We start from the raw sequence: 27,423 nt of genomic DNA on the forward strand, positions 1-27,423 counted from the left end.
AATTCGCTGATCTGCTAGTTCCAGAATTGTCTCTGATGCTCCTGACATCACACCGTGTATAAATCTCCTCTAATCGTGCTAAACCTCTCTTTCCTCTACTGTGAAATCCAAAAGGACTCAGTTACAGGCTGCCATGTCAGGACTCAGCATACCTACTTGTTAAAGGATCATCTTTTTATACTACTTGAGTGTTTTATGGTCACCCTCATAGATGTATAGTTTTTTTTTTTTTAAGGGGAAGGGAAGGTTCTCAGTTTTTAAAATTTATTTATTTATTTATTTTCAGCTACGTTGGGTCTTCGTTGCTGTGCGTGAGCTTTCTCTAGTTGTGGTGAGCAGGGGCTACTCTTCGTGTGGTGCGTGGGCTTCCTGTTGTGGTGGCTTCTCTTATTACAGAGCACGGGCTCTAGGCACGCGGGCTTCACTAATTGTGGCTCGTGGGCTCTAGAGCGCAGGCTCCATAGTTGTGGCGCATGGGCTTAGTTGCATGTGGGATTCTCCTGGACCAGGGATTGAACCCGTGTCCCCTGCATTGGCAGGTGGATTCTTAACCACTGCACCACCACGGAAGTCCCAGTTTCTCATTTTGATTCTTTGTCTTTTGAAGCAATGTTTTCTTTTGCAACAGTGACAAAGCAATAACACACATCCTTACTTTCTCACTCACTAACACAAGATAATACATCTGAGAAATAGAGGAAGTAATTTAAGTTGAGCTGAAGAAGTCTGACCTCAAAAGCTAGAATAATTTTTTTCCTAAATAAATTTTTAAAATTCAATTAGGTGTGATTGATTTTCAAGTTTTGCCAAGAGTGGCATACATATGTCACTATTAATTATCTTTGGAAAGTACATTCAGGATTTCAGTGATATTCTGCTGTTTGACCTACAACAGCTGCTTTTAGTCTGTAACCCGATGTTCATCCAATTGTCATGTATAATAAAGTATTTCTTAGGAGCAACGGTGTTTTTGTCCAGTTAGAGGAGAAATAAAATAACCTAAATGCTGAAATGTGTCTAACCCCCTGTCCCTCATTTCCTTGATCCTTGCAAACACCACCTCTCAAGCCTGGAGAGAATCAATGACTTCTGCTTCCGTGGAGAAAAAACTCAACCTGAGACTACAGGCAGTTTGGTTGAATGGTGTTTCTCATATCCAGGTGTACCCTGGATATAGCATTTATTTCTTTTTCCTTTTTCCCTTTCTGCTCATGGTTTGTCCTTTCTGTTTTCTTCTTGCTGTGAGAAAGCCAGCATTGAGAATTGTAATTCTCTAAAAGAAGGCAAGCATTTTAACTGAACTTTTCAAGAAGGAGTTAATTAGTTCTTTTTTAAAAAATTATTTTATTTATTTATGGCTGTGTTGGGTCTTCATTGCTGCGCGCGGGCTTTCTCTAGTTGCAGCGAGTGGGGGCTACTCTTCGTTGTGGTGCGCGGGCTTCTCATTGAGGTGGCTTCTCTTGTTGCGGAGCACGGGCTCTAGGCGAGTGGACTTCAGTAGTTGTGGCACATGGGCTCAGTAGTTGTGGCTTGCGGGCTCTAGAGCGCAGACTCAGTAGTTGTGGCGCATGGGCTTAGTTGCTCCGCAGCATGTGGGATCTTCCCAGACCAGGGCTCGAACCCATGTCCCCTGCATTGGCAGGCGGATTCTTAACCACTGCACCACCAGGGAAGCCCAGGAGTTAATTAGTTCTAGTAACAGTTTTCATTAAACAAGAGGGGACGATGTTGCTTATTTAAGGAGAAGAAAAATTTAATAATAGAGATTTTTATAAAGCTCTTATTACTGTATGTAGCCTTTTAAAAAATGCCATCTGATAGGCCAAGATATCCAAGCAGGAGCAGAAACCATAAAGTCTGGGAAAGTACAAAAATGTCATATCCTCTTTGAGAGCCAGTTTTCTCATCTATACTATGGAGATAGGAACTATCTCCATGGGTTGGTATGAAGCAGTCTGTGTGAGTAAATTAATTAATATAATTACAATACAGTTTCTTTATTTTAAAATGGGGATATATAAATAGAGTAGTCTACAGTATTTCTTCCTGAGCTTGAGTAGATATCCATTGAATTGAGATTGAATTCCATTAAATATACTTATGCCACATTATGCAAGTAAAGAAAATGTTACTATTCTGTTAGTGTTAGTAAATTGACTGTCAAGCTCTCTTCTAATTGGGATGGCATGTATATTGTTATTGGGACTATACATTGCCAGTAAAAAGCATCAAAGCTATGAACCAAAGCTTGGATCTGCAATCTGCCAGGGGAAATTAGGGAGTAGATAGCAGAATATGGGGACTCATAAGGAGATAAAAGAAATACACTTTATATATCATAGATTGGTTGAAGGCATAGGATTCCTTTAAAATTTTTAAGAATGTATCTTCACTCTTAGTGCTGTTTCTTAATGTTATTTAATATCCAATATGCCTCTTCTTCATATTAGATATTGTGTATTGACTAGATTAGATACCATATATAAAAAAGCTCTCTTGCATTCATTGTTCTATTCCTTTGCCTTATTCTCATAAGCCCCATTATACTTAATCTCAAAGATACCAGTGAAATTATATCGACTCTTACCATCTTTTAAAAATCTTTAAAGATTTTCCAGTATTTATTCAACTTAGGTTACAATAATCACTCCTGTTACTGTTAACTATTTGGGCTAAGTGGGAAGCTGGAAAGTCAGTATTAGGCCTTTTTCAGGCCTAAAATTGGACACAGGATACTTCTTTTCTGTAGGTTTTGGGCAAATGAGGTTTTCTTTTTTTGCTAGGTTGGGCCAATCAGATTCACACATCTCAAATTTTTCAAGACAGTCATGATTTAAAACATTTGTTTCCATTATTCTTATGAGTGAAATCATACTAACCAGGCCGTGTGTCCCAGTTGTGATATCAAGAGTTTATTTATTCCACATATATTTTTGAGTACCCATTATGTGCCAAATCATAGGGTACCTATTCTTTGTAAAGAAATAACCCAGAATTATGTTTTTAATGTAATTAATCAATTAAATAATCAACTAATTAAAATAATTAAATAAAAATCAATCAAAATAATCAATAAATTAGTATAATAAATTATTAAACAATAATGTAATTAATAAATAAAATGATTCATTAGTAGATTGTTATAAATAATTATAAATAAATATAGTATAAATAAAAGATAGTATAAAGTATAGTATACATTATAAATAACATAATACACATATAATGTAAACTATAAATCAAATAATCCATTGTTATAATAAATTATAAAATAATAATGTAATTAACTAATACAATAATCCACCTAACAAACATATGTAGGTAGTTTACAATGTTCCAGTGGTGAGCAAAGCAGACCCATTTCTTGCCCTAGTGAAGCTTTCATTCAAGCAGGGCAGTATGCCCTGTCCATCCCACTGACATTCTGTGTTTCAGAATAATGATTGTCCATGTTTGGCTTCTGTGTTTAAGTGGCTGTTTCTTTTCTGTGCTCTTAGGTTTTACTACTTTTTGCCTGTATCTCCAGGGGTTAGAGCTGAAGTCCTACTCAGTAGATTAATTAAAATATATCATTGGATCTACTTCTTTTGGCTTCTCTTCAGTATTTTAAGTTTTTTATAAAAACGGTTTTATAAAGCCAATTTACTTCTCTTTTTTTACTCTCCAGATTTATACCATATAAACACTATAAAAAAAGATGCCTCTCCTAAAATGGAGTGAGAACAAAGATAATGGAAAGTCTGGAGTGAATGAAAATGATTTCATTTTTCTCAGCTTCTTTCTCATATTTTTCTCTTGTTGGATTTTTTAAAAGAGCTATTAAAAAGCTCTTTCTGTACACATTCACCTTCTCACTTGTGCTTCTGCCCTTGGCAAACCTGGTGTGTTTTTCCACTGTCCCACACCCACATATATTTATGTGCAGAAAGAATGATATCATATTGAGATAAATCCTTTCTGCTGGACATCATGGCCCAATGATTCATTCCATCTCCCACAATTAGCTATTCAAGGAAATTGTCATTGCTTGCTTTCTGAATGTTTTTAAAGAAGTTTTAACTGTCTGTTTCTGGGAAATCAGTGGGGTTTTTCACATTTTTAAGTTCTTAAATTTGAGGTGGAAGTAATATTTTAGATTGAGTCCCTCAGAAGCAGATTATGAGATGAGGATTCATGTGCAAGGGATTAATTAAGGACATGCTGCCAGAAGAAACCAGTTAAGAACTGGGGGAAGCAGGGCAGGGAGTGTGAAGAGGACAAGTAAAGATACAATTTCAGATTTCAAAGCCCCATCAAGAGAAGCTGATCGCCAAGGGGAACTCTGAGGAGTGTGCTGTTCCTTAGAAGTTGTCCAGACAGGAACAAGGGGTCTGGGCTTTCATACTTTTTCAAAAGCTAGTTATTGGCCAAAGACGCTCCTGGGGAGGTGGGTAGGGAAGTAAGCTCCAGGCAATAAAGCAGTTTGCAACAAAGTGATTTCAGTAACCCAAGGGCAGTCCCCCAAGGTGTCTCAGGTGTCCAATATTGGAAGCAAAATGATCTCGAAGCAGAAGTTTGCCCAGAATGATAAAAAGAATCGAGGGAATCTGAGAGGATCATCAGTGTCTACTACAGGAAGCATTTAACATAAATGAACGTTTTTCAACACAAAAAATAAAGCCCGCCCACCATCCTGTCTGGCATCATATCTTACTTTGTGGTTGCTCAAAAATATTTGTTGTTTTTGCTTTAAAGTATTATAAACCAATGATTTATTCACAGAGGTGAATATTGTGACTTCACCTTTTATCAGTTTGCCTTATTTTTACATTCAACTTGGATGGACCACTAATAAGGGTAATGCAGATTAGTTCACACGTTATCCTTATTTCCAAGTCTGCCATAGAAACTTGCAGCAAAAGTTAATATTTAGAGCGAACTTTATGTGAGTGGAGTTTTCAGAACCATTCTTCAGAGGTGGTGGCCTTTGGGCTAATTACAGAGGTCATTCCATTTCCCTTTGTCCTCAGTAGTACTATACATATAAAAGCAAATTTATATTAACATCAAGAACAGCCTTGAAAAGAAATTAGGTCACCAATAAACATCCAAATGGGCTCATGCAGAAATGGAAAAAGTCCTATGAAGCATGCTTTGATTTGTAGTAAGCTCTGTGGTAGGTATGGTAATTAATTGTGTGTACACATCTTACATCTTATTAAAGGCCACCAGGAAAAATCACCTTCTCTGCCACTAACCCCCTTTCCTAAGTTATTGCTCAACAAACAGCAGCAGGAGGGACCTCAAACTGTGGCACATTGTCTCTGATTTGCCATATCATATGTACAGCTCTCAAAAACCAATAGACAAATTTTTATTAGACCTCCCTGAAAGGACAATAAACTAAATGTTATCATCAGTTGGTAAGTTATCTAATTAGGTTGCTGATTATTTAGAATATTGTCAGTTTAATCTATTAATTCCTTTAGATCCTGACTTAGATGATTTCCTTAAATAAGCAGTCCAAGGACTTTATGAATAAAGGTATATTTTTCTTTCTAAGGCTTTCCATTTTAGTCCAATATTTATGATATAAGATAAAACTCATAATCACATAGCAACTCAGTTATTCCCAGTCTTTCTTTGGCACGGATGTCTCTAGAAAACTGCTTTGAAATTAATGGCCTCAATTTTCTGATAGTTATTAAAAGTGATGCCTTTTGAGAAAGATCACTGTTGCCAAATTTTTGAGACTTGCAACTCAGTCAGGAAATAATTTAATTTTAATTGTAGGTCATACTGAGATTTAGAGGAAATTTCAAACATTTGAGTAGGCACCAGTAACTAAAATTTAAGAGAAGAATAACTACAGGCAAATCACCTGAGAGCAAGCTGAGCTCTCTAATTCTCTTACTGATATAGTCCTTAAACACATTGCAGAATGCAGAATAAATCATATAAAAGTACAATGCATTCCTGGCATAAACAACAGTTTGCCATGGTATATAATTTTCAAAAATATAGTTTGGCTTTGGACTCTGTTTGCTAATGTTTTATTTCTGTTTGCTAATGTATTATTTTATGTTTATATTCATAAGTGATATTGGTCCAATAATTTTTTATGGGACCGGTGTTAAACTTGCTTCATAAAAATAACTTGGAAAATTTCCTTCATTTTAAATGCATTTCTCATTAGGATTATCTGGTCTCTAAAAGTTCAGTAAAATTGCTCTGTGAAATCATCTGAGCTAGGTGCTTTTATGAGAAGTAATTTCTTGATAACTTTTTCTATTTCAATTATAGAAATTGGTCTGTTTAAGCTTTCTGTCTCTACTGGGTCATTTTTTTGTAAACTGTATTTTTATAAAAAATGATTTAATCTACCTTTTTCAGATTTATTTGCAAAGAGGTATACAAAGTAGATTCTTACAATATGTTTCCTCTGTATCAGTAATTTCCCTCTTGTTATTTGCTTATCTGTTTGCTTCTTCCCTTTTTGATTAAATTAGCTAGTGATTTATCTAATTTTTGGATTTTCTCAAAGATGTAGGATTTTTTTTTTTAAAGAAGATGTTGGGGGTAGGAGTTATTAATTAATTTATTTATTTTTGCTGTGTTGGGTCTTCGTTTCTGTGCGAGGGCTTTCTCTAGTTGTGGCGAGCGGGGGCCACTCTTCATCGTGGTGCGCGGGCCTCTCATTATCGCGGCCTCTCTTGCTGCGGAGCACAGGCTCCAGACGCGCAGGCTCAGTAGTTGTGGCTCACGGGCCTAGTTGCTCCGCGGCATGTGGGATCCTCCCAGACCAGGGCTCGAACCCGTGTCCCCTGCATTGGCAGGCAGACTCTCAACCACTGCGCCACTGGGGAAGCCCCAAAGATGTAGGATTTTGATTTATTAATTTAACCTACTATTTTCCTGTTCTCTACTAATTTCTAATTTAATCTTTAATATTGCCTTACTTTGCTTTGGTTTACTTTGCTTTTCTTACCTTTTAATTAATGTATTTTCATTATTTTATTTTTATTGATGTAGATGTTTAGTATTATAAAGTTTCTTCTGATCACTGCTTTAAATGTGCCTAATAGGTTCTGTTATGTAGTGTTTTCATTACCATTATTTTCCAAAGTTTCTGTAATTTTTTGTGTGTTTACTTTTCATCAAGATTTAATAAGGTTTTAAATTTCCAGATGAAAGGCTTGTTTTGTTCTGTTTGTGGCTCGTATTTTAATTTCTAGTTTTATTGTAATGTGATCGTACAGTATTGTTTGTTTAATACTTGTACTTTGTGAAACCAACTGATGTTTTGGAATAGTGTCCTAATATACCATCAATTCTTGAAAAAGATCTAGTGTGCTTGAGAATAAGTTACATTTTCTATTGTCAGGGTATGATGTGCAGTATATCTTATTGCTTTTTTTGTTTAGATCTTTTAGATATATATATCTAAAGTACATTTACTTATTTATGGTCCACTTTATGTGTTTTGTACTGAGAGTGTTGTGTTAGTCTCCTATTAATTGTGCATTTCTATTTATTTCTCCTTGCATTTCTTATAGTTCTTGCCCTGTATACGTGATTATTATATTATTTGGTACATAGATATTCATAACTATTATATCTTTAATTTGCATTGTGACTTTCACCTTTATAAAGAATCTCTTGCTGTTTCATTCATGGCTTTTGGGCCTGAATTCTAATTTGGTAAAAAGATTGTAACATTATATTTTCTTATTTTTTCATTTGTGTGGTAAATTTTTGTCCATCCCTTTAAATTGTTAGGTTTGTTTTATGTGCCTATTTGAAAATCTTTTTTTAACAGGTAAATTTAGTTTATTCACATTTATTGACATGACTGATATCTTTCAACATTATTAATTTATACTATAACTTTTATTTTTATTTTGTTATATTTACTTTGTTTTACTCTTTTCTGTTGATTTTTTTCTGCTTTGCGTTACTGTTTTTGTATTTAGGAAATTTGAGCTTTTCTTTTACTGTCTACATTTGTATTTATATCTTTCATAGTGACCCCATTTTATAATAAATTTTTTTCTCTTTTTCCCGTATCAGTCTAGCCAGAAGTATATCTATTTCACTAATCTTTTCCAAAAAAAGCTTTTTCTTTGGCAATACTATCTGTTTAGTTTCCATTTCATTAATTTCTATTCTTAAGTTTATTATTTAGTTTCTTCCGTTCTTTGCATTTATTCTATTGTTTCCATTTTCATGAGTCAAAGAAAACTCATATTTCTAAGCTTTATATTACAGTTTTCTAATCAATGATTTTAAGGCTATGTAAGCAAATTTAATATCTGATAGCCACCAGTCATTGCACATATTTGGATATACCTAAAGCCAGACCTAAGACACAAGTCTTAGTTGTCATTATTGACGGTCATTTTTAACTATAATAATAGGCAAACTGTGCCAGCGTGAAAATAGGTGAAGCCAGGTTATCTTTAACTAATTTTAGCATTTAAATTCTGAATTAACCAGGAATATCATTTCAAGATGATGTAAAATATAGCTGACCGATGCTCTCTGAAAAAAAAAAAGACTTCTTCCTAAATGAATTATTTCCTTATTGGAGAATTAGATTTAATTCTAATTATATTTCTGTGTGACACAGGAGTCATTGTTGAAATGAATATTCTCTTGCCATGTCTTTACTGGAAAGTCAAAGAGAAAAAATGAAGAAATTATCTAAATAATTCAGGCAAAAGCAAATCCATAGTTCACTGTTTTTAGTGAAATGTTTGGGTTTGGCTGCGTTTCTGTGATGTGTTTTGGTTGCATGCATTTCTCCCTGAATCATTTTGACAATTGCCTCAAATTTCCACTTGGCATGGCCAGTGGACATTTCAAACCTCAAATGCAAAATAAAACAGACTGTGAAAAAGACAGCTGTTTTAAAATCCAGGGGCTGTCATTTCCAGCTCTAGGCCTATGAATCCCTCGTAACCAACTAGGTAAAATGTTCCCTTCTAGATACTCTTATTTTTCTCATTTTGATAGGGTAGAAGCAAAGTATTTTTGCTCCTATTGTATAAGGACTTCCGCCTCAATCACTTGGCAAAATTCCTGAGGGTAAAGAATTGTGATGTTCTGATTGAACTTGGACACTCAAGTGAGTATAATAGGTTACCTGGCACTTAGTCAACATGGCAATAGCGTCTTCTCTATAAATAGAACATTCTTGTCATTCTTGTGGAGGAATAAACAGAAATGCAATATTACTAATAATTGTGTAAGAATTCCTGGGTCCTGAGTTGAGGTTTTATGTAAAATCTTTCAGAAAATATCAGTAACCCAATTTTAAAACAGTCTTGTTTATCCTTGCTTTATGCAAGTGTTTTATAGATTACTCCATACAGCGTCTCTGTAAGTTAGTCCAATATTGCTACTATTGCTATTAGTCCAATTAGTCCAATATTGCAATATTGCTATTAATACTGCTGACCAAAAAGTTATAGGTTGAGTATTTAATTCGCCCATCAGAATTCTGGACCCCTCTGAAATTAGAATTCCTTGCATTTATATTATATGTCTTAGTCTGCTTGGGCTGCTAAAACAAAATGTCATAGACAGGGTGGCTTAAACAACAAACATTTATTTCTCACAGTTCTGGAGTCTGGGAAATCTAAGATCAAAGTGCTGGCAGATTCAGTGTCTGGTGAAGGCCCATTTCCTGTGTTGCAGCCTTCTTGCTGTATCCTCATATGGCCTTTCCTCAGTGTGTGCTCCTGGAGAGAGAGATCTCTCTACCTCTTCCTCTGCTTATAAGGATACTAATCCCATCATGAGGATCCCACTCTCATGACCTAATCTAAACCAAATTGCCTACCAAAGTACCTACCTCTAAATATCATCACCCTGGGTAGGGGGAGGGTTAGTGCTTCAACATAAGAATTTGAGGGTCATGCATATATTCAGTTCATAACAATGGATATAGCTGTTGGTTTTGAGCAAAACATTTTCTGTAGTTCTTGGGTTTCCATGAAGGGAAGAGAGGCTCTAAAACTGATTATGATGTTTCTGAGAAAATTGGGCTGGGAAAGGAGCTCTTTATCCTTTTTTAATGAAGGTATGGAATGTAAATTATACCATGACAGGGAATTATTACCTTCCATAGAGCTGAATAGAGCAGACAGTTGCCAGTATCTCTGCTCAGGAAGATTTATCCTTGATTGCAAGCAGACACTAAATCTCAGCTAAATATAGACATATGATCTCATCCAACTCAGGCAAATGGTCCATCTGAATAAGTAATTTTATTCTGTTAATCTGAATCTGCAGAAGATGACCAAATCTTGGAAAGTGCTCGTAAAGAAATTCTTCTTGATATTATAGAAGAGGTGATTAGCAGCATGTTAAATCAGGTAGTTCTGTTTAGATTTTCTTCTTGATATAGGACATGCATAAAATTCAACTCTTCATTTAAAACCAAAGTTTTATACCAGAGAAGGAACTTCTGCTTTTAGTCAAGCTGGGACTATATTTATTCTACCACCTGAAACAACCCAAAAGTTAATAAAATATATATGAAGCAAAGCTTTTAAAGACACTGGACGAAGAAGGATAGTGATCCCTGAGAGATGGGAAACAAAGTGAGCCCTAAGATTCCCTCAGTTTACAGCCGTCAGAGAGTTTCCAGGCCATGGTAAAGAGAAGGGAAACTGAGATAGAGCTTGGCAGACTCTGAATTTTAGAGGATTTCAGAGAAGAATCCAACTCTCTAGGTACATTGAGACAGATAAAGCTCAGAAGACAAAATACCAAAGAAGAGAGAAATGGGCAGAAAAAGAACTTCAGAGATTTACAGTGGCTCTCTCCCAGTTACTCAGCAGAATACTGATGAGCACATGTGTGTGAGGAAACTATCCCAGACTGGTCAAGGACCCTCCAAAAGAATTAGAGCAATGCCTGGTGTTCACACAGGGCCAAGAATAGTGCCTGCTACCATCAGCCAGACCGGAAAATTTATAATTCATGGAACTTTAGGTAAAGTACTCAGGAAGATCTTGACTCAGTGGTGGGGAATAATTAGCCTTAGACTGATCACTGCTCTGGAGTTGCACTATAAATCATAAAAACAAGACCCAAAAGATCAAATTGTTTCCAAGTAATGTTATTTTTAAGTGCATATGAAACATTTATCAAGATAAATAATTTTCCAGGCCATAAAACAAGTCTCAATAAATTTTAAAAGTTTCAATTTGGATAAAGCATGTTCTCTGACCACAAGGGAATTAAATTAGAAATCAATATCAGAGTGCTTTCTGGAATAACCCCAAATATTTCAAAACGAAATAACACACTTCAAAAGAACCCATGGTTCAGAAAAGATATAAAAAGAGAAATTCAAAAGTTTATTGAATTGAATGAAAATGAAAACAAAACATATACAAATTTGTTGAATGCCACTAAAGCAGCACTGAGGAGGACACTTACCGTCCTATATGCTTATATTAGAAGACAAAACATCTGCAAATCTGTGACTTCAGTTTCCACCTTAAAATATTAGAAGAAGAACAAAAAACTCAATATAAATAGAAGAAAGGAGATATAAATATTAGAGCAGAAATCAATGAACTAGAAAACAGAAACAATAGAGAAAATGGATGAAGCCAAAAGATTTCATCAATAAAATTGATAAACCTCTAGCCAGCCTGTTCAGGAAGAAAATATGAAGTCACAAATTACCAATATCAGAAATGAGAGCAGTTAGATCACTCTATAATCTAGATTTTTAAAGAATGATAAGGGAATATTGTGAACAACTTTATGCCTATAATTTTGACAATTTAGATGCAATGGAAAAATTCATTGAAAGACACAAACTACTAAAGCTCATTCAAGAAGAGAAATATAACCCAAAGAGCTCTGCTCTATATCTATTAAATAAATTGAATTTATGATTCAAAGCCTTACCACAGAGAAAACTTAAGGCCCAGATGGTTTCCCTGCTTAATTCTATCAAGTATATAATGAAGAAGTTAAACCAATCATACACAAACTCTTTCAGAACAGCTAAGAGGAGGGCATACTTCTCAACTCATTATATGTTTCTAGTATTACTGTGATACCAAAACCAGACAATGACACTGCAGGAAAAACAAAAACAAATCAACAAAAAACCAACAGACCCATACTCTCCATAAACATAGATGTAAATGTTCTGACTAAAATTTTAGCAAACAGAATTCAACAATATGTAAAAACTATAGTACATTATGACCAAATTAGGTATAGCCCAAGAATGCAAGGCTGGTTTAATATTTGAAAATTAATCAATAGAATTCACCATATTAACAAGCTAAAAATGTAAAAGGCATATAGATAGACACATAAGAGCATATAACAAAATCTAATGTCAATTCCTGATAAAACTCTCAGAAAATTAGGAATAGAAAGAAACTTCAACCTGATAAAGAGCATCTATGAATAATCTATTAATACAACTAACATCATATTTAATGGTGAAATACTGAATTCTTTTCCCTTGCCATCAGGAAAAAGACAGAATGTCTTCTTAATCTCGGGTGGCCTCGGCCTGCAGCGGCTCGAAGCAGGATTTCAGTTCCCAGCCAGAGATTGAAGTCGGGCAGCAGCAGTGAGAGTGCTGAATCCTAGCCACTAGACCACCATTCACCAGTGGTAAGTGACAAGGCCCTGGCCCATCAGCTGTGTAGAAATGAATTTCCACATAGAGACGGAAAGTAGTGAAGCAAGTGAAGTGTTTATTAGGAGGAAAAAGGGTAGGTGTGGATAGACACACGGCGGATTCAGAGGGAATCGCGCCCTCATGGTAGTTTGAATCACTTATATGGGACATTCCTTCCTGGTTTCCTTTGGCCAGTCGTCTTGCTTTGCCTGGTTCTGAGTCCGTGTTTGGTTTATCTCGCACCTCCCACGTGTGCGTGCGCATCTCTTAGCCAAGATGGATTGTAGCGAAGAGGCCTATGGGTAGGTTGATATCACCTACTATGGGGTGGTGCCCCCTCCCTTTTTGACCTTCAAGGAGCCTTTCTGTGCATGTGTAGTCAGGAAGGTCTCCTTGACTTCGAGAATCAGGAATATGTGGTCTTTTATCTCTTATGTGGGCAGGGCTCAGCATGTCCTCCCTCCTGCTGTTCTGGAGTATCTGTCCACAGGAGATGACCTCCAGCTGCTCAGCCTGGGGCCCAACTATTTCCTGCCTCATTCTTTCACCATTCTATTTAAGTCTGCATTGAAGGTTCCAGGCTTTGAAATCAGACCAGAAGAAGAAATAAAAGGCATACATATTGAAAAGGAAGAACTGAAACTGTATTCACACAAAACATTATCATCTATGTAGAAAGTCCAATAGAATCTATTAAAAATCTACTAAAACTAAAAAGCGAATTTAGTAAGTTGTACAGTAGAACACAAGATCAGTATATATGAATCAATTTTATTTCTATATACTATCAGTGAATAACTAGAATTTTTAAAAAGCATAAAATATTAAATATCAATACTTCAAAATCAATCTGTCAAAAATACACTGAATACTATAAAATGTTGCTGAGAGAAATTAGAGACCTAAATAAATGGAGAGAGATAGCTTGTTTATATATTGAAAGACCCAATATTAATATTTCAACCCTCCCCAAATTAATCTGTAGATTCAGTATGGTCCTTATCAAAATCTCAGTGAACCATTTTGTAGAAATTTACCAGCTAGTCCTAAAATTCATATGGTAATTCAAAGGATTTAGAATAGGCAAAACCTCTTTGAAAAGGAAGAAAAATGAGAGGGCTAACTCTACCTCATTTCAAGATTTATGCTAAAGCTATAGTAGTCAAGATGGTGTGGTATTGGTGTCAAGATAGACAATTAGATCAGTGGAATAAGATAGTGCATTCATATATAGACCCATACATATTCTGACAACTAATTTTTGAAAAAAATACAAAGGTAATTCAGTGGAAAAAACAGTAAGTAGTTACATTACTCTAGTAAGTAAATGGTGCTGAAAGAATAGGATGCGCTATTATATATGCTCACAGACTTAAATGTAAAACCTGAAACTATAAAACTTCTAAAGAAACATTAGAGAAAATCTCTGTGACCTTCAGTGAGGCAAAGATTTCTTAAATATGATATCAAAAGCATGACCTATAAAATAATAATTGATAAGTTAAACTTCATCAAAATTAAAATCTACTTTTAGAAAGATTCTTTTAAGAGAATGGAAAAGCAGATAGACTAGGAGAAAATATGTTCAAGGCATATATCTATTAAAGGACTTGAATCCAAAATATATGCTCAAAACCTAATAATATGAAAATGAACAACCCAGTTAAAAATGAGCAAGTGCAAGGGAATTTTTTGGGTGATGTAATGTTCTATATGATATTGTGGAAATCGATATATGACTCTATGCGTTTGTCAAACCTCATAGAAATGTACAGCACAAAGAGTGAACGTTACTATATGTGAATATAAAAATATCAACCATGCTGTGCTTTGATTGGTCATTGCAAGGCTAAAAACAAAAAGAATTGTATATAAATACTGTACTCTAGTAGGTAAATGTGTTTCACATGAGAGTGTGCTATTTTGAAGCTGGTTGCTTGTATGCTGTGATTAAACATGTAAGTAAATAAATTGTAGATAATGGGAGCTAGGTTTCTCACTGTCAGAGAAGCTACAAATAGGCAAAGGGAGAAGGCAAAAATGAACCTTGGGGTTCTGGATTAGAGTTGGAGGTATTGATATGAACTCATATTGCTATACTCATATATATATTTAAACACAGGAATAATTATATATGTGTGTATACGTGGGCCAGCGTACATACATATATTTTCTAGCTCTGTTTACTAAAAACGCCTAGTAGCAATGACACCCGAGGAATAAGGTGCATACTCAGTGCCCAGATCTTGGTTTCTAAATAATACTCTCCAGTAAAAGAAACCAAGGCACCTTGGAGAAATTAGTGATAGTAGAGTCGGGGCAGGAAAAATACAAGATCAGTTTGTAGCTTATCTTGTGTCAGAAAGCAAGGGAGTACTCACAAAATGAACAAACAAAAGCATGTCAGAGGGACACAAGAGCCAGCCTGAAAGATCCCCTAATGGCCAAATCTGGAACAGTTTGAGCAACAAAATAAATAAAATAACAAAGCATTGCATTATAACCCAAAGAATAAAATAAATATACATGACTTAAATGATACTTAAAGATTAATGATAAAGTAAATAAATGGAGGAGAAGAGACAAATCTCCTTTCCCGGAGAATTCCAAATAGCAAGAGTAGAAGGAATGAGGCAAACAGAAAACCACTATTAGCATAACACAGTAAAAATTGCTGCAGGAAAGAGCCACTAATCAAGGCTAAAGTTAGTAAGTGAACCTTTGAAGAGAAAGACCATATTCAAGTAGCTACATATATCTCCCCCATAATATTTATTATTTATTAATTCTTATATATTAAATTGTATAAAATTAATTATATTTATGAATTACCGTGGTTGTTTTAACATATGGCCACACATTCTTAGCTATGCCTGTCTCCATGCGTCGCTCCGCAGCGGGAGAGGCCGCGGCCGTGAGGGGCCCGCGTACCACAAAAAAAAAAGAAAAAGAAATGAATAGATAAATTGTGGAATGACCATTCAATAAAATACTACTCTGCAATAAAAGAAATAAAATATTGATACAAACAACAAGGTGGGTGAACTTCAAACTAATTATGTTGAAGGAAAGAAGTTAGACAAAAATAATACATGTTGCATGACTTCATTTGTATCATACTCTAGAAAATGCAAGCAAATCTATAGTGACAGGGAGCAGATGAATGGTTACTTGGGGAGAGAGAGATGGGGCCTTGATGGAAGGGAGGGATTACAAAGAAGATGAGGAAACTTTGGGAGTGATGGGTAAGTTCACCATCTCGATTGTGGGCACATTCATGGGTATGTACACAAGTCAGAACTTTTCAAATTATACACTTTAAATATGTTCAGTTTATTCTATGCCGATTTTCCTCCAATATATCTGTTAAAAATGTATTATACCTATTCTTATATTAGAAACTTAATTTTAAGAATACATTAATTTTAGGTAATTAGCATAATGCAATATATAAAATTAAATAGACTTAAATAGTGGTTTACAGTATTGGTTCTCAAACTTTAGCATGCATTGGAATCTCCTTGTGGGCTTTTTCAAACACAGATTTCTGGGCCTCACCCCCAGAGTTTCTACTTCAGTAGGTTTGAAGTTGTACCCGATGATTTGCATTTCTAACATGTTCTCAGATGATGCTGACTTCAAGAATGCTGGTTTAAAATATTAGTTTTTGGAATCAGAAACACCTAGGTTTCAATCCTAGATATTTTGTTTACTAATTGTATGACGTCATCGCATTTTTATGTCTCTAAGGAACGGATTCCTGTGATGTAAAATGGGGATGGTAATACTTGTCCCACAGGAGCATTGTACAAATTAAATGATTACAGTGATTAGCATAGTAATTCTTTATATAATAAGCAACAATTAAGTGATAAATATTATCATTATTATGACATATTCGAGGCCACTCATCCTTCAGTGGTTGCTTTAGTTCACCCATATTTTGAAGAGTGGAGAAAATTAATGAATAAGCTAAGTATTAAGTGTGTGAGCCTTGAATTTAAGTACAAACCTTTATTATTAACCACTGTAGGTATGTATTTTTCTTCCTTGGCTGTTGATAGCAATGAAGCTATAAACGTGTTCTGCTGGGCTAGCTTCATTTTGTTTGCTCACTTTCTCTGGGCTTCAAACAGCACTGGATGTACTTGGTTGAAAATTGTAAACTCACGTTTATACAATTAATATACAGGCAGTCCTCATTATTCACAGATTCTGTATTTGCAAATGTACCTACTCACTAAAATTTATTTGTAGCCTGCAAATCAATAATTGTGAGACTTGCACAGTCATTCATGGACATGTGCAGAGTGGTGAACTATTTGAGCCTCTTGAAACTCACATTCTCAGCTGAGGTTGAACAAGATGGCTCTCTGCCTTCTTGTTTTGGCTCTCATACTATAAATAAATCTCCTTTTCACAATTTATTTAGTGCCATGTTTTTCATATTTTTGTGTTTCTTTTTGGTGATTTTACTTTGAAAATGGCCCTCGAGCATAGTGCTGAATGCTCTTTAGGGTTCCTGAGTACAAGAAAGCTGTGATGTACCTTACAGAGAAGACACGTGCGTTTGGATAAGCTCTGCTCAGACATGAGTTATGGGTTATACTGCTGCTGACCGTAAGCTTAATATAGTGGATCAATAATATATACAATATCAGGTATCTTTAAACACATAAAAAACAAAAGTTATGTATGGATCAATTGACAAAAATGTTTTGACCAGAAGCCCTCAGAAACCTCATCTTGTGTTTCCCCTAGGAGCAGTGGTTCAGTATTCGCTAATTGAGAGTTCCCGGCAACTTTATAGAACTGTGAATAATGAGAATAGACTGTATATAACCATATACAACCTATGCAGTTGAGCCCAAAGTCAAGGAAAAACCACTAGAGAAGCTGGCAAGCACCCAGCGTTGGAAAACATTGCAATCAGCATCTTGGAAAGGGGTGGATTTGCTCTCCAGAAGCATTGTGGTGGCACAGATGTCTGTTGTATTAATAAATATTCAGATATAGGTAAAGGTCTGGTCCCCATATTAATTTTCTACCCTCCTCCTCTAGGGAGGTGGTTCAGCATGCATTGAAGAGCCATTTGCTTTACCAGCCATCTCTTCCCCTCCTCATGCCTACTGAGGCAGAGAGACTACTCTATCTGATATAAATTGCTGTGGGTCAGGGTCAGGCCCTATGCACTTATATGTCACAGAAAATAGAGGGAGAGGAACAGAAAACAGCAAACACTCCCAAAGTGTGTTTGTGTGATCACAGAGAGACCAGTAATGGGACCTCTGTTTAACTGACTAGTTTTTTATGTCTTGCTTACTGGGGTTTTCCTCCAGCATTAATAAGAAGCCTTAATCATGGTGACATGTTACATGTTCCCCATTCAGATTTCTTTGGCTTGTCAGTGGTTTCCTTGTGGACTTTTGGAAGAAGGTTAAATGAAAATCTTTCATTCAAAAAATGAAGGATCAGCCCTTGGTTGGAGGGTGGAAAGAGGAGAGGAATTTGTTTCAGAGAAAATGGCAGAAATAGCTTGTAAATCTTTAACATCTAGCACTAAGGTTCTGATTTTTAGCATTGTGATGAACACCGCGTTTATTTTTTAAAAGCATGGAAGAGTTTTGACATTTCAGGTTGCATCTAAATAGCTTAAAAACCTTTAAAAACTATTCCCTGAAGAAAACATAACTGTGCAAATCTGAGCTTGAGTTTTGAAAATATGTACTATGCAGTTCTTTGGTAAAGTGATTCAGGGAAAATGAAAAACTTCTTGCACAGAACATTTTGGAGAGTGTGGGGTTGGGGAGCAGATATGCATGCCCGACTCTAGACAGAGCAACAGGAGTCATTTTGAGTGATCTCCTGATGAGCCATAGGAAAAGAACCTGCAAGGGACTTCGGACTGATGGCCTCATCCTTAGACCTTAGGTTTAAGGCTCAAACATGAGTGGTAGCAAAGGTTATTTTCACCCTCTGGATGAGTGAGTGTCCTGAAAAAGGCCAGTTGACACACTTTGAAGTAGGGAATAATAGAACTAATGGATGTACCCAAGTTCCATGCCCAGGTACTGGCAAGGGATACCAGCTTTGGATATCAGATGACATCCTCAAATCTCCTGACTTGTCCTAAGAGAGCTGATCTATGTGTCTATAGGAGGCTGAGGTGTGCATAAAATTGGGAAAGTAAACTCTTAATTAAAAGAGCTGAAATCCTGGTGGTAAGAGAGTCCTCCCAATTGAGAACACAGTCCGTGTGTGTGTGTCTGCGTGTGTTGAGGTGGGAGGTATAGAGCAGCAAAGGGCCTGGTGACACTGGGTCCATATTGGCAGTGAAAATGATAAACCCTAATGTGACACCTGATAATCAAAGCCCCATAAAGCCAGAAAAATGTGGCACTGACGGATGCAATAGGGAAATTGTAAAGGCTAATAGGAAGTCATGAGCTTATACTGATTCAGCCGGGGGGGGATGAAGGGGGTTTGGGTAGAGGAAGGCTTGAGGTCCTAGCAACTCTTCTGGTGGGGTGCTCCAATCCAGTGAGTACTGTCATTATAATTACTACTCTTATGCACATGACTAAAAGTCCTCCCCAGATTCATGTATTGTGACCTGAAGAAACAAGGGTTACTCAAGCAGCATACTGCGCAAATGGCTGAGGATTAGCGATAGAGAGAGAATCGAGCACAGTAGTCTGGATGAAGAGCCACAATGCATACTATATCCTTGGTGGGAGTAAAGACAAATTTTAATTTTAAAAATTTCAGAAAACAGTTAAAAGCATAAGGGTCATCAATTCAATGAGCAATAATTGACCACTTACCATATATTGAATACTCTACAAAATGGTAGAAGTATCAAGGCAAGCAAAGACTATCTTTGTCATGTACAAATAACTATTCTACTGTCCATGATTGACTAGAGCTATAACAGAGGAAAAGATGAAGTGTTTTGGATGAAGGAGCAAAAAATTTAAATAGCTATAAAATAGTGGCAAGGTGGCATATTGAAAAGAGGATTGGATTTGGGGTTGACAGCTATTAGTTTGGAGTTTGAGTCCTGATTATAGCATTTCAAAATTAGAAAACTATATCAAGAGAAGTAATTTACCCAAATGATAAGGTTAGAGTATTGCGAAGGCAGAGATTAGCTCTCTTACTCCTAGACCGTGCTCCTTCCAACTCCACCTTACTTCTGGGCAGCGTCTTAAGTCTTATGATGGGGGACACTTTTACAGAAATACTTTACAAAGAAAAGGGGAGAGACGAGTAGCCACGTGTTATTTGGTCTCCTGGGTTATAGTGCCTGCGTTTAGACACAATGATAGCACGTGCTTAAAAGCTACAGCCTGGGGCTTCCCCGGTGGCGCAGTGGTTGAGATTCCACCTGCCGATGCAGGGGGCACGGGTTCGTGCCCCGGTCCGGGAAGATCCCACATGCCGCGGAGCGGCTGGGCCCGTGAGCCATGGCCGCTGAGCCTGCGCGTCTGGATCCTGTGCTCCGCAACGGGAGAGGCCACAAGAGTGAGAGGCCCGCGTACCGCAAAAAAAAAAAAAAAAAAAAAAAAAAAAAATGCTACAGCCTGCTTATTATTAAGTATTAAAGACCTTTTTTCTGTAGCAGGTTTGTGGTTCTTAACACAGTAAGACTTCTCAGCTAAGGTGGTTTCGAGGGGGGATGGAATTGCGCAAATGCCTTATTGTAAAACTCAAACTAAAATCACCTTGGTCATAAAGAACATAAATCATCTTCTTAATGAACACACCCTGGAACCCTCACAGCAGTACGCCATGATCATTTGCAATCAATCAGGCAGTTAGTAACAGAGAACCTCCCTCTTGCCTTCTTCTCCCACCCCACTGCAGTGTAGTAATGGGTCTGCTTCCAAACTGTGAAAATGTGTCTCTAGGGATACTGTATTAAGTGGAAGTAATAAACTAATCTTGGGGATCTGGTCTACCTCTGAAGGGGAAGAAAAAAAGGGCACTGAGTTAGTACCCAGACTTTCATATCAGATTCCTGATTATTTTGGAAATGTCTTGACTGTGTTATGAAATGTGTTTTTTCTAAGATGCATTCCCCTTAGCCTCCCACTCCTCCCACCTGAAAGGGGCCTCAGTAATGGAAAAATTGGGGTGTTGGGGTTCATCTCACTTATGCTTAAATCTCCTACCATGGTGCTCCAGATCAACAGTAGTTTCTGTGATGCTCTGGCATACCTGGAGGCCAGTGGGACCAAAAGCCTGCCTTCACTCATTGAAAGATGACAAGCATCTATTAGCATTTATTTTATGCTATGTATTTTGCTAAGTTGTTATGCATTTTAGTTTATTTTTTAATCCTCACAGAGGTAGGTATTATTGTTCCTACATTTCTGCAGATGAGGAAATGAGTCTAGAGAAACCAAACAACTTGTCCATGGCTATACAACCAGTAAAAGGGTAAAGATGACTCATAAATCCCCTGCTTACATATTTGATAAAGATAAATGAATGTCTTCTCAATCAAAGATATGTCTCCTAGCACTTTTCCATCCAGTTTGGGACTCTTAGGTCTAACCTATAAAATTCCTGGTGCTGCCATTGAAACACTAGAATTTAGGAACAGAAATATTCCTTTCTTACCCTGTGGGAGGCTCAGGATTTACCTTAAACTGAAGAAGTATGTTTCATTTTTTTCAAATATTGCACAGGCCAACAGCATATTAATAAAATTAATCAGTCAACCAATCAGTAAAACACCTGCATGCCATTTTCCAGGCATCTTCTTTCCTCCCTCTTCTCTTCAATCCTTATTCATCTTCTCAAATTCTTGTTTGAATATATTAAAATGAAATTAAAACTTTCCTTTAAATCTTCAATCATTTTTCACTTCTTAGCATACAAAGAGTTATTTTCCAACATCACCATGCATCCTAAAACTGTATTTCTTTAATAAATATAAAAACAGGGACTTCCCTGACCGGCCAGTGATTAAGACTCCATGCTTCCAATGCAGGGCACATGGGTTCAATCCCTGGTCGGGGAACTAAGATCCCACGTGCATGTGATGTGACAAATAAATAAATAAATAAATAAATAAATAAATAAATAAATAAAATAAAAACAGCTAGGCAATATAAACACTGCTAGTAACATGTCAACTGAAAAGACTCCCTTAAAATTTCCTTCAAAACAAATTTAGAAATTCAGATCTTGATTTCTAATACCATGCTCCAATAAAAGGAACCAGGGCTCCTTGGAGAAATGACTGATTCTAGGACTGGGGCAGGAAATACACAAGATGAACCTGGAGCACCTTGTAGTGCCAGAGAGTAAGGAAGTACTCAAACAAAACTAACCACAATGATGGGGTATGTCAAAGGGACACGGAAATCAGCTGAAAGAGCTCCCAATGGCCAAAGCTGGAACAGTTTGAGCAATAAAATAAAGAAGTGTTACATTATCGTGTTCTTGTCAACATCACCCAGTGTCTCCCATCTCAGAAACATATGCATGATTCAATGAACAAACAAACAAACAAATGAGGGAGAATAGGCAAATCCTCTGGGCAGAATTCCAAATGAGTTATGTAGCTACTTTACCTCAAGGAGGTAGAACATAGCTCTTCATTCTTTGAGTATAGGCTACACCTAGTGAATTGCTTCCAAAGAGTACAGTATGGAAAGAGAGGAGAAAAAAAAGAGTAACTTACCGCGGAGAAATGTGGCAAACACTATGTCAGCCAGATGATCAAGGTTAACATCAACGGTGATTAGTTTATATTGATAGTATGCACCCTTGATATAATGTGGTGAGAATGGCATTTCACCTCTGTGATCTTCCTTCCCAAAACCCATAACCCCAGTTCAATCATCAGAAAAAACCCAAGTGACAGATAATCTATAAAATACCTAACCTGTACTCCTCAAAACTCTCAAGATTATCAAAAACAGGGAAAGTTTGAGAAATTGTTGTAGCCAAGAGGAATCTAAGGATACATGATGACTACATGTCATATGGAGTCCTGGATGGGATCCTGGAACAGAATAGGGACATTGGGTAAAAAACAAGAAAATCTGAATAAATTTAGTAAATACTGAATCAATATTGGTTCATCAATTGTGACAAACATACCATAGTAATATAAGGTGTTAGTAATAGGGGAAACAGGGTATGGGGTATATAGGGATTCTTCGTACTCCCTTTGCAATTTTCTGTAACTCTAAAAGTGTTTCAAAATAAAAAGTTTATTTAACAAAATGATCTAAAGCCAATTCAAATCATGCTGTACCAGTTCCCTGGGGGAAGAGGGTAGAAACTAAATATGGACACCAGACCTTTGCTTATATGTAAATAGCCATTGAAGGACCCCATCTGAATCCAATTTGTTGAATTATTAATCAACCTGTATGAGTTTCTGTTACTCAAGTTGGCATATGTGTGGTAATGGAGCTGGCTAATGTAGCTTCTGCAGTAAGTTCCAGGACCCCACTTCTCCTTCCCCCTACTTCCCACCCACCCTCTCTACCACCTCAGAATCAAGCAGCAGCGTTAACGCACTTTAGAGGACCTCTTTAAGAAATTGGTATCATAGCAGGTTAATTCACTAGATTTTCACCACTGACAATATGAATTTAATTATCTTAATTTTTTATTATTTTTTCATGTTTCAGCTTTTTTAGGTCTGCTCTATCTAGTGCAAGTAAACTATCAAATACAATAAACCTCAGTTGCTTTTTTCCTAGGTTTTCCACTTCAACACTCTTTTGTCTGTGTCAGCACTGAATATGGGGTGGGTAAACCTTAATATAAGAAAGATTGCTTGGGATAGCTTGAGAAAAGTTTGTACCCTAAATGGAGTTTACCCTCTGTACTTCTTATATCCTTTTTTAGTTTCTCTGATTGGAGTCAGAAACTTGGCTCTATTGTGGTTTCCCAACATGGGCACCCTACCAGTCCAATCCTCCTAAAATAGCGCCTAGTGATGTTGTTCCACCTCTTGTCCTGCCTTTTAAAAAATTCTTCTTTATTCAGTGCTTTGATTTTTGTCAGCTGTCAAAAAGGAAGAAATTCATGTTCATATTTACATTAAGGAGAGACTGGTAAAAAAACAAGTGCTGTTCTCCTTAAAGGTATTGAATGTTAAAAGGATTCTCTGTAATGGCACTCCTATAGTAAAGAGTGTGACAAGAAATTGTGGGGACTCTACTCAAGGCTCTGTGGTGACCTAAATGGGAAGGAAATCTAAAAAAGAGGAGTTATATGTATACGCAGAAATGATTCACTTTGCTGCATAGCAGAAACAAATACAACATTGTAGAGCATCTATACTCCAATAAAAATTAATTAAAAAGAAAGAAGTTGCGGGGATATTTTTTAGTGCAGAGGCCTTTCTTATATCCGCCAAATTTAGGGAGGCTGTGCATCCAGGTTTTCCCAGGACAATCCCGTTTTATGCCTGTTGTCATGGGGTAATCATTAGTGGAAACTGCTTTTACTCTCACAATTTCCCTAGTTTGTATGAAAAATTATATGAACACCCTACTAAAATTGCCCATGGCGAAATCCTGTTTTACCAGTCAGTGCATGAAGTGCAGAAGAGGTGAGGAAGCCAGCTAAGGCTAGTTACAGGGCATTGTTGATCCCCAATATTAAGCACACCTCTGTTGACAACAAATGGAATTTTGTTGCTGATGGGGTGTAACTAATTTGTTCCTAACTCTGAGCCTTTTTGATTTGTCTATAAAGTTAACTCAGGATCCCAGATGCTTTTCACATTCAGTTCTACATTCTGAGAGAAGCTTTTTCAAATGTTTTAAGTTCCCTAGAAACAAACAAGAACAGTCAAAATGCCACCTAACCATGCTCACTGAAGTTTCCTGGTGAACATCTAAACTTCTTTCAGATCCTTGTGAGTATGAGACACTGATGCTTTTTTTGAGTTAATATGTGTGAGATAATATTTTTTTTTTATTGAAGTATAGTTGATTTACAATGTTGTGTTAATTTCTGCTGTACAGCAAAGTGACTCAGTTATACATATATATATATCCTTTTTCATATTCTTTTCCATTATGGTATATTACAGGATATTGAATATGGTTCCCTGTGCTATACAGTAGGACCTTGTTATTTATCCATTCTATATATAATAGTTTGCATCTGCTAATCCCAAACTCCCAATCCATCCCTCCCCCACCTCCCCTCCCCTTGGCAACCACAAGTCTGTTCTCTATATCTGTGAATCTGTTTCTGTTTTGTAAATAAGTTCATTTGTGTCATATTTTAGATTCCACATATAAGTGATATCATATGATATTTGTCTTTATCTGTCTGACTTACTTCACTTAGTATGATAATCTCTAGGTCTATCCCTGTTGCTGCAAATGGTGTTATTTTATTCTTTTTAATGCCTGAGTAGTATTCCACTGTGTATAGATAGATAGATAGATAGATAGATCACATCTTCTACCACTATTGAATATAGTTCCCTCTGCTATACAGTAGGACCTTGTTGTTTACCCGTTCTCTACATAGTAGTTTGCATCTGCTAATTCCAGTCTCCCAATCCTTCCCTCCCCCGTGTATGAGATAATATTCTTTAGACCTGTTGATATCTTACAGAACCATTTTCTCAGAAAATAAAAATTAAGATATAAAGCCATCTCAGGGGTAGGAGGATAGTCATGAACTGACCTCTGCGAAACAAAGTCCCTTTGCTTATTCAAGTTGGGTTGCCCCTGACCCATGGCACTGTACGCAGCTCCCTAGGAACGATTGATTTCCCTCAAAAAATTTGGCTCTGTTCAGTTCTTTGAGAGCTTCGGGGAACTGAACTTTAGGGTTGTAATTTTGGGATGTTTTATTTGTAGAGGAACTCTAACATATGAAATAGAAGAAAGTGAACTCCTGCCTTCCTTTCCCTCTCTGTCCCCCAAATCAACCCATGATGTGACCCCAAGGGAACTTTTGAAGTAATGACAACTACATAGTCAGTGTAAGCACTAGGTCTGCCTGCAGCATTTGGTGTGATCAGGGGTCCATCCTCACAGACCACCACGGATGAAGGGAGAGGGGTAAGGTGGGATACAGAGGAGGAAAGGTTAGAAGGGTTACTTGCTGAAGACTGTTGGTGACCCATGGCCGAGCATCCTCTCCCTACATTCTGAGAGAGGAGAGATCTGAGGAATATCCAACATCTGGTAATTACTCACCTGTGTGCTGGCTAATGACTGTGGTAATGAGATGGAGCAGAGCCAGTCTTCTTCCTGCTGTGCTTTTATTAGTGAGAAATGGCATCTACTTGTCATGTTTTCATTTTTACACAATGTGTAACCTAGGCGTAAAGGAGATAGAGAAGGTTCCGTTGAGATAGCGGGGTTGAGAAATAGGGAGTGCTCTGGGGAGAGCAAATAGTAATGGGACAGTCAGCCTCTTGGGGGAAAGCTTGTTGGGATAAGAGAAGATAGGAATGGGGTAGAACAGATTCTTGCTAGAAAAGAAGCCTAGAAAATATTCTAGTCACGTCTCTCCATTGTTACAGATAATGTTGCTGTGTAACAAACAACCTCAAAATTTAAAGACCAAAAATTATAATGATTTCTGCTCAGAGCCTAGCTGGATCAGGAACATCTAGGATCTCCCTCATCATCCAATAGTCTAGCATCTTTTCAGCATGGTTCTGGCTTCATAAAAACAACATTACAGGAGGAAAATCCTCAGTATAAAAGCTTATTAATAACCTATGAATTAAGAAAATCAGACTGCTGGATTCTAATCCTGGCTTTGCCTCCAACATCGTCAACTTGAGTGATTTGCTTTACTTTCTGGATGTGGACCTTAGATTCTTCTTTGAAATTAATGAGTTGACTAAATGATTTTGAAGCTTCTTTACAGCTTATTTACAAAGAATATGCTATTCTTTCCCATTCCCTGGAACCTTGTATGGCATCTGGAAGCATAGTAGAAAATAGCATATTGACTGCTATCACTTCATGGTCCAAATCAACCCACTCTCAACTCTTCCTGTCTTCTGCTTCAATTCAGCAGATCTACTTTAGTGTTCCACCAGACCTTCCTTCTACTTCCTCAGCTCAGCTATTTCATTCATGCCTGTCATAGATTGTCAGTCTGTCACCCAGATTTCTTAACTTCAAGTCTAGTATACTTTTCATTACAGCTACCCCACTCCTAGGCATGCATCACTTACTCCCATCCCCCCAAACTTCAACCTCTGAAAACTTTCCTAATCCTCTAAAGCCTTATTCCAAGCATAGCTCCAGCATATAGTTTACCCCTGTTATGCCAATACGAAATGGCCTCTCCCTCCTTCGAACTACTTTTTTTCCTAATAATTGCAGCTACTCATGTGATACTCATATATATGGTTTATATTCTCAAACACAGTATGATATAAAGAGCCCACTTCACAAATTTTATCGAAAGCCCAGTGAAAGAATTGGTTTTTATGGAGGATTGTTGAAAGGGCATTCAGGCCATCTATTCTGCTAGACAGCCTAGAACTTATGTCTGGTTCAAGTTAGACCATTAAAGCTACATAATTGTACTGAACTGTCTTGTCCTCCACTATGAAGCTTTTTACATTGACTTGTGTCTTGGTGTTATGTCTTCAGATTTCAATGAGTGATGTTACAGGGTCCACTCTTCAATATGAGAGACATGTTCTTGTCAACATCACCCAGTGTCTTCTGTCTCAGAAATATATTTTAGAGTAAATGTTTCACTTCCCCTGAAGTGCTGTTGGTTTTTTTAACTTACGAAGAATGGGAATTCTAATT

At 36.8% G+C, this 27,423-nt stretch overlaps 1 long non-coding RNA gene across 1 annotated transcript in view; it reads left to right on the plus strand.

Moving 5' to 3' along the window:
• The first annotated feature begins 12,514 nt into the window (after window positions 1-12,514).
• LOC137217177 (uncharacterized) overlaps window positions 12,515-27,423 on the plus strand; it is a 185,128-nt gene continuing 170,219 nt past the window's right edge. Inside the window, exon 1 of the long non-coding RNA XR_010940035.1 lies at window positions 12,515-12,636. This is a non-coding gene — a long non-coding RNA (uncharacterized lncRNA). The remainder of the gene's footprint in view (window positions 12,637-27,423) is intronic.

The sequence above is a fragment of the Pseudorca crassidens genome, chromosome X, assembly GCF_039906515.1.
Source record: "Pseudorca crassidens isolate mPseCra1 chromosome X, mPseCra1.hap1, whole genome shotgun sequence".
Classification (NCBI taxonomy): Eukaryota; Metazoa; Chordata; class Mammalia; order Artiodactyla; family Delphinidae; genus Pseudorca; species Pseudorca crassidens.